This window comes from Argopecten irradians, chromosome 14 (assembly GCF_041381155.1).
Source record: "Argopecten irradians isolate NY chromosome 14, Ai_NY, whole genome shotgun sequence".
NCBI lineage: Eukaryota > Metazoa > Mollusca > Bivalvia > Pectinida > Pectinidae > Argopecten > Argopecten irradians.
The window spans coordinates 38,862,775-38,871,158 of record NC_091147.1 but is presented as its reverse complement, the minus strand read 5'-3'; the positions used below and the strand labels follow the sequence as shown (position 1 = coordinate 38,871,158).

The 8,384-nt window shown below is 32.7% G+C and overlaps 1 long non-coding RNA gene across 1 annotated transcript; it reads left to right on the top strand.

Moving 5' to 3' along the window:
- Positions 1-701: 701 nt before the first annotated feature.
- Positions 702-3,187, top strand: LOC138307630 (uncharacterized). The gene is made up of 4 exons (XR_011206025.1): positions 702-944; positions 1,169-1,323; positions 1,805-1,999; positions 2,379-3,187. It is a non-coding gene; the product is annotated as an uncharacterized lncRNA (long non-coding RNA).
- The last annotated feature ends 5,197 nt before the right edge of the window (positions 3,188-8,384 follow it).

Genomic DNA, 8,384 nt, shown 5'->3' with positions numbered 1-8,384 from the left:
AATATTTGTAAATAAAATTATGATTTTTTGCCCCAAATTGCAAAAATTAGTTCTCAATTATTTTTTTTGATATACCTTAAATTGGGGATTCCTATCATAATGGCAAAATGTTCTGAATTATTGCATATTTCTTTTGTTTACTGATACCGTATATGTCCCTAGATCACAATTATTTTCACTATAGTATATGTTATAACAAAGAAAAATGAAAATAGCATATTTAGAAAACTTTGCAAAAAAAGAGAGGTAAATTGATTTTAGCTATTAATAATTAAGCCGCAATCGAGTTGGAAATTGTTCCAAACCTGCTTGTTTTATAGATATTCAACCAATATGTTACAAACCTACAATGTTATAGGAAAATCCGGAAAATGATAAAAAAAAAATCACTAAACAATGTGTCCAATCGCACAATAAACCTAGCAAAACGCAATAAAATAAAATTATTCATGTAGTACAGTTATTATACTAAAATATATGCAAACAGTATACACATAGATGCAATAGCTAAGCAAGAAATATATTTTTGCAACAACTTTTAAAATTCGTCATGCATTGCATTCGTCTTCAACAACACGGAAGAATTATTGTGGTCATATTTCAGATATATAGTTACTTCCCTTTGTAACATTCCGTATCTGTGGGAGTGATCTGTGGTGACTGTGACAATCGCGACATCTCGGAGTAATTTCCGTGAACCTTCGGAAATATATCACCTCGAGTGCATGCATGGAGGGGCACGTGGTATGTTCACGTGGTGTGTACGTCATATTCCAAAATGGCTGCGCCCATGAAATGGCATGAAATCAACACGAAGGAACGCAGTACGTTTTTGTTTGATGTGTTCTAGCACAACAAAGCGTCTGGAACCAGAAATACAAATCTGAAGGCGTTTGTGATAAGCTAGAGATGGGACATGTATTTCCGAAGACCACGCGAAACAGGTGAATATATGCGGTTCTTGTTTGAATAAATTTAAAACCTGAAGAATGAAGTATAATTATTTTGTTAAGAGTTCTGTTTTAAATATGCATTTCGTGTACACTATATACAGATATGTTTATACTATTATTAGTTAATAGTGCTTGTAATTTATCTATGCATCAATGTAAATGATTGAAAAGACATATTAATTGATATTGCATGTTGATGTTTGATTTTTTTTCAGAAGGAAAGAATTAATTTCACAATCACAAAGTAAGACGGCATAGAAATGAGATCGTATATTCCTTGGGTGATCCGGTGATCCATATGCACTTAACAGAGGAATAACAGTATGGCACACAGAAAGTACCAGTAGAACTACCACTTCAAAATGATTATGTAAATGTTAAATCCATGGTATATCTGTATTGCATTAATGCACAAGATAAGAATATCTTCTTGTTTTGATAAATATATTATGCAAATGAATTATAAGCGAATGACAGAGATACAATTATGCTGTACAGTATATATTGTTATATAATATTGTATGTGAATATCTTCATTTTATTCAATTACATTTATAATACTGCGTAATGTATTCCTAAGAGTAATATACATGCAACACAATACCTGAACAAAACATACATGTATATGCACAGGGGTTTGACATTCTGCCAAAAATATATACATGTATATATATATACTGCATTGTATGTATTATTGCGTGCATGTATGGAACATTTATTATAAGTTCACATTATTTTTTATTCAGTCTTCAAGTCCAATACTGTTTTGATATCAGGATCATCACAAAATGTAACTTACCTATAGGCACAATTATGTTTCAAATAATGTTGATGGTATTTGTGTTTTGCAGGCCTATAAAGATTGACATATGGAAAGGCCATTACTTATCACTTCAAAATATGGGATGTCAAAGATGCACCATGTATATATGCAGTCATCAAAACTAAGAGGAGACATAACCTTATGAATACCGCATAATGGAGGAGATTCTGAATGTACATGAATGCCTATATAGATGTGCATGTATATATTGTCTCTTGAAAAGGTGTCAGCAAATCTTCATTTTTTTCCATTGCATATTATTTTCTTAACAAGCATTTGATATGATCTGAGCCTCTGAGGAAAGTTAAGTGATTAAAATGTCTGGTTTAGGTTTTTTATGACTAAGTCAGAATTATTTTGAATTGTCATAATAAGATCACTTGCTTGATCAAGAACAGCTATAGTTTTGCCCAAGTTTGTCTATTTTGTAGATATTTGCTTCCATTAATATTACAAAATACATACTACTTAATATGAAAAAAAGCATGACGATTGTTTGTGACGAAGAAGTGTAAAGTGCAATATACAGTAAAGTGTACAGCTTGAAATATTTATGCTTTTACTGATCAATGGTTTACCAGTATTTGATTTTCTCTTTCCAGGAAAAGTTATCAAAAGACACCACTGAATGCCAAGTTTGAAAGTTTGTTTTGGATGTGACAGCACATAGCATAAGATAAATGGAAAAGACACAAGTTTAAGGCTATCTGGATTCCCTTGTCATCGCAACAACCTTTTAATACACCTATGTGTGTCCAGTTCGAAAAAGTGGCCCTACCATTCTTGGATATTGTAAAATAACTGTCACTAAAACATATACCAGTTCATCAGACTTTTTAGTAACCTAAGTGACTTTGAGATTTCACTATTCAATAGAACATCAATCGCCAAATTGATAAGTAAATAAAGAGAAAAAGTATTAAAATCAAAGATTCTTATTTCTTTTAAGGTAATTTAGCATACAGGGTACAACCTACTTAATAATACATATGTATATGGAAAATCAAAAATGTTAACTTTTCTTGTCCAAGTGTTTTCATTTGATATGTACAGTATGTATAGTTTCCCTTCAAGCCAAGTACTGGTATACATGTAAAAAAGACATTAAAATTATGTATTTAGTAATAAATAGCTGTGGTATTATGTGATTTAAATACTTATTACCCGGTACTCCTGTTTATTCTTTAGAGAAAAAAAACAACAAACTACAAGACATTCTATTGGAGCTGCATGCAGTGCATGTGACTGGGTGCATGGTTAAGATATGACAAAATACAACAAGACACTGAAGGTCACAGAGTTTGAATCCCATTTGTGGCAGTTTTCCTGTATTAATGCTGGGGTTTTTGTTTTTCTCTAGGTACTCCAGATTTCTTCGATCCTAGCTATTAAACATGCTAATCAAACCACACCAGGCAACAAAGTATCTGTTTTCTTTTTCACACTCACCAAAAACATCCTAACCAATGATGTGGAGTCAGAATTCATTATTAAAATCAAAATATATAGTTCTTTTATTCCTAATGACTTCCTACTTTTCTTGCATCAAGATACATTGGAACCCAGGTATAATGAAATCCTCACCAGAGAATGGAGTACAAATTGTAGCTAACACATGTGTATGTACATTCTGTACATGGAAATCATTCCAATATAATTTGAAACAATAAAACAGTTTAGCATCAGCATTTCTTTCAATATTTGATATATAGATGTTTCGATATTTGAGATATAGATGTTGATTATTGTAAATTCTGCCTTAGCACCATCTCTGTATAAAGACCACCTGCTTATAATTTTTAAACGACTTTTAAGTGTCTAAAATGGATGTTTATAACACAATTTAGTCTGTGTATAAAGTGGAAAGATCTATATTATAGATAAGTTTGACTATAGTTATCAAATGCACACAAAAACACAGTACATCAGATGTGTCCTCTAGTAAATAGATTACTTTTACATTTAAACATTTTGAGGCAGAGTGGTTAAGGTGTTCCAACATTACAACTACTCCTTCACCTCTGGGTTTCAAGTTTGAACCCTAATAGGCAAGCTACCAAAGTACTGATCATTGGTTTATTGATTTTCTCTGTATAATTCAGCTTCCTCCAACTAAACATGGTACAAGGTAATCTCACCAAGGTACAATACAATAGGCAGTAAAGATCTTTGCAAATGCTCACATAGGGTAAGAGAAAAAGAATCGTTCACTCTCTTTTGGTGAGACAGGAGATCTCGACCCTCGGGATAAGATTTTTATACTTTTTGTTTGTTTGAATTTTACTCCTTGGTTTGTTATCCTGTCTCGGCCCAAAGGGGTTTTATGATTTTATTACTTTTTAATATTCAACCTATATTGTTTGTGTGATATATTGGTTCTTTGGTAGTATATGCGTTAAAGTTGGAAAAATAATACTGTATTATATGTCCTAGGCCAATCAAATATAACCTAAAGATCCTTGGAGAGTCTGAAAAGAGTGTCCTCTACCAGATGTGAGGGAAACTTCTATAGGTAGGGTCTTTAAGTCCAAAATCATGTCTAATCATCTTATGAGGTTTTGAAATATTAAGTTTGGGGAGTCTAATTGATACATATCGGTCGTCGGTGTTCGCTTATTTATATATACCTTTTAATACTGGAAAATACAGAAAAAACCACAGGGGGCCAACTCAATGAAAATGGATGTTGTCATACATTTTTTTTTTGTATTTGGTGGATGGACTGATGAGTATATATGACAGTCATGTGATTTTTTTCAAAAAATACGAGATTTGGAAAATTATTAAAAAATCGGGATATTTACTATCTCTGTTTTATAGTAAATATCCCGATTTTTTAATAATTTTTCAAATCCCATATTTTCCAAAAAAAATTCACATGACTGTCATATATACTCATCAGTCCATCCACCAAACACAAAAAATGTATGACAATATCCATTTTCATTGAGTTGGCCCCCTGTGGAAAAAACATGGTTATAATTAACCTCTGGAGAACAACAAAACAACCTTGTTATACAAATATACTTTCAGTAGTTTGTTATATGCACACGGCGGTGGCCAAGTGGTTATGATGTCTCTGACTTAATACCACAAGCCCTCCACTACTGGGTCACGAGTTCGAATCCGGGTAATGCCAGGTACAGGCCGCTGGTCAGAGGCTTTTCTCCGGGTACTCCTGCTTTTCTCCACCAACAAACCTGGCACGTCCTAACATGACCCTGACTGTTAATAGGAGGTTAAACAAATGAAACCCAAACCCATTATATGTAAACACATATTACAGATATTGTGTAGGAATATTGACAGGGACTGAAAATTACTGTGTTATTGAACTTAATTGTAAGAGTGTTTGTTATGAAATGTTTTACTGTACATACACTAGTTATTGTTATTTGGACTTGTAGGCCTAAACTTATAACATACATGTAACCACATGTGGAGTGTTGTAAATTAATTGTTTATGGAACACTAAATAGATATGGAGGAGCTGGGAATGTGACTGGGTGTTATGATTTAAATGAAACCTGTAACTGTAAGGTATAATTTAAGCCATAGTTATAAGTTATGATCAACCACAACATGTGGTCATATATACATCCTTAAATGAATATATTTTAAGTGGCATCTTCCAGTAATAGGAAATAAAACAAGTTTGGAAAGGGTACTTGCATGTCCACAAATAGATTCATATTCATATATGAATGGGCAGAAGAATTCAATCCATTTTCTGATTTTAAACCCATTTATCTTTATTTCTTCAGTTCACAAATTCAGATATCTGAATTAACAATATATACTCTTAAATATCTTCATATGCAATCATTAATTGAATTGGAAAACTACTGTGAAAAATGGCAGCTTTCAATAAATTCTAAAAAAACAAAAACGATGATTTTCCAAACTAGGCAGAAAAATATAAAAACCAAACATAATGTGAAACCGTTTATGTTTAAAAATCAGGAAATTGAACAAGTCTCTGAGTATAAATATTTAGGTACAACTTTATGTAACAACGGTAAATTCATGCTAGCTGCTAAGGAACTTAGTGTAAAAAGTAGAAAAGTTCTGTTTTCAATTAAGCAATATTTAAATAAAATAGCTGATATGCCCATATGGCTCTGGAAAAAGTTGTATAATTCTTTAGTCAGACCAATCTTAACATATAATTCTGAAATATGGTATGCTGACTTTTACAGTAAAATTGCAAATGCAAGTAAAAGAGCGCATGTGAATAATTCAACATTTGACAAATTTTCAATAATAGATAAAACGCCATTTGAACAAATAAATTTAAAATTTTGCAAAATGGCCCTTGGGGTTGGAAAATATGCAGTAAATGCTGCTTCCAGGGCTGAATTAGGACAATATACACTAGACTGTTTCATTAATACTCAAGCATTGTGTTATTTGGCTAGAATATCACAAGATGACATTAATAATCTTGTAAAAGAGGCTTTGAAGGTCAGTCAAAAATATTCATGAAAGTGGATCATATTCGTGGTATTCATACGTATCAAGTATTATCAACGAAAATAACATCATATTTGACATTAAAAGGGGAAAATTCAGTAGGAAGGCACAGGCCAGATTAAAACGGTCGTTAAAAAGATTCATACATGGCAGATTTGACATTATTTTCTCAAGCAAAATGCAGCTTTTAGATTGTAGTAATAAGCTACTTCTATATAGTAAACTTAAACAAAACTATAAAGAGGAATATTATCTCTCTTTGCAAAATTTTGAATATCGAAAATTGTTGACAAAACTTCGGATCAGCAATCACAACCTAGAAATTGAAGCTGGTAGGACAAAAAAGATACCTCGCCAGCACCGGTTATGCAAATTTTGCAATATTGTAGAGGATGAAGCTCACTTCATCCTCCAGTGTACAGTAAATTCTACTGAAAGAAAAAGTTTTCTATCTAAATACAACATTGATTCTATGTTCACAGACTATGAAAATTTAATAAAGTTATTGTCATCTAATGAACCACAACTTCTGCAGGATTTGGGCCTCTTCATTAAAAAGTCGTTTGAACTGAGGAAAGCGGGCTTGCTAAATGCATAAGTTGTTCTTGTTTTATTGTTATTGTGTTATACATGTAATGTTATCTTTGTAATTTGCTATCGATCCTTGTTTGTGGATGTAAAAATGCAAATAAATGAATTGAAACTATAAAATACAGATATCTATATTTATTGCTATAAGTATAGTATTATATAAATATCTGTAATATATTACAGATATCTGTAAAATACAGAATTGTTACATTTCTAAATTCAAAGACATATTTATTCAAAATCAATTGAAGATATCTGTAATTAAAATAAAGATATCCGTATTAAATGGGTATAAATATGCCATAATACCTGGCAATAAGAGTTATTTGATTAAAAGAATTGATGGTGGTCTGCAAAGGATCCTTTTCATGTAGTGCATTCATACCTTAGGATGATTTCTGAACACAGGCTATGGCCTCTATAATCAGCTCCTTCTTTAGCATCTTTCCCGGTGGGGGGGGGGGGGATCGATAGTCATACAGTATATTTTCATTTTTCCAGTAACTGTCGAGACGTGCCTCAAAACTTTTGATATTTGGTGAGTTAACGACTTCGGGTGGTAGATTATTCCATGGAGATACAATGCGGGAGCTAAAACAGTATTTTCCAATGTCTCTTCATGCTGATAGCTACTCGAGGGTTTACTATAGCTGACATTATATCCACCTCTGGACTATCTCATAGTTATAGCTGTTGAAGTTGAACATTACTACATTAAACTAGTAAGCTTATATCCAATAATTATCCATAGTATCCTAATAAATTTGGTATCGATCTACATGTATATCATCCTCGATATTCCAGGGGTTCCGATCACTTACGATCTCTACACCCCTGGACTATCTCATAGTGAAATTGAAGGCAGCTCAGCGGAAAACATTTGACCAATCACAGGCTAGCAAATATTTCATTTGAAGACTACAGAGAGAGCGACGCCTAACATCAAAGCCACAGAGTCAACCACAGTGTACCGTTATACGGCTCTTTTGATGTACATCAAATGACTAAGTTACCTGTTCTATTCTGTTGCCTCCAGTTTTACTATGAAATAGTCCAGGGGTGTAGAGATCGTAAGTGATCGGAAGCCCTGGAGTATCGAGGATGCATGTATATAGACCCTATGTTTCCTCTGTGTTCTATGTCTCTACATAAAAATATTGACTGATTGGAGTTCAGTCTCACTCTGCAATTATCTGTAGCCAAGGAGACACAAATGTATTTTACAGATGACATGACAAAACTATAAAACATAAAGAAACGTTTGTATGGTCACTTTAATGTCTGCAATTTCAAATCGATGAATAATTAATCACATACGCGTATTATATCAATTTCACACAGACATCTTCCCATGATATGAATAACAGTGACGGCGGCTGCATAGTCTCCTAACTTTACAACGAATACTAGGCCTAACTCAGAAAAATACAAATGAATGACAGTGTATTCAAAATAACTTGAAATCTAACAATAACGAGTATCGCACCAATCCTGCTCTGGTAGATTTTCTATCTCAGCATGCTGGCAACTGATTATTAAAGAAA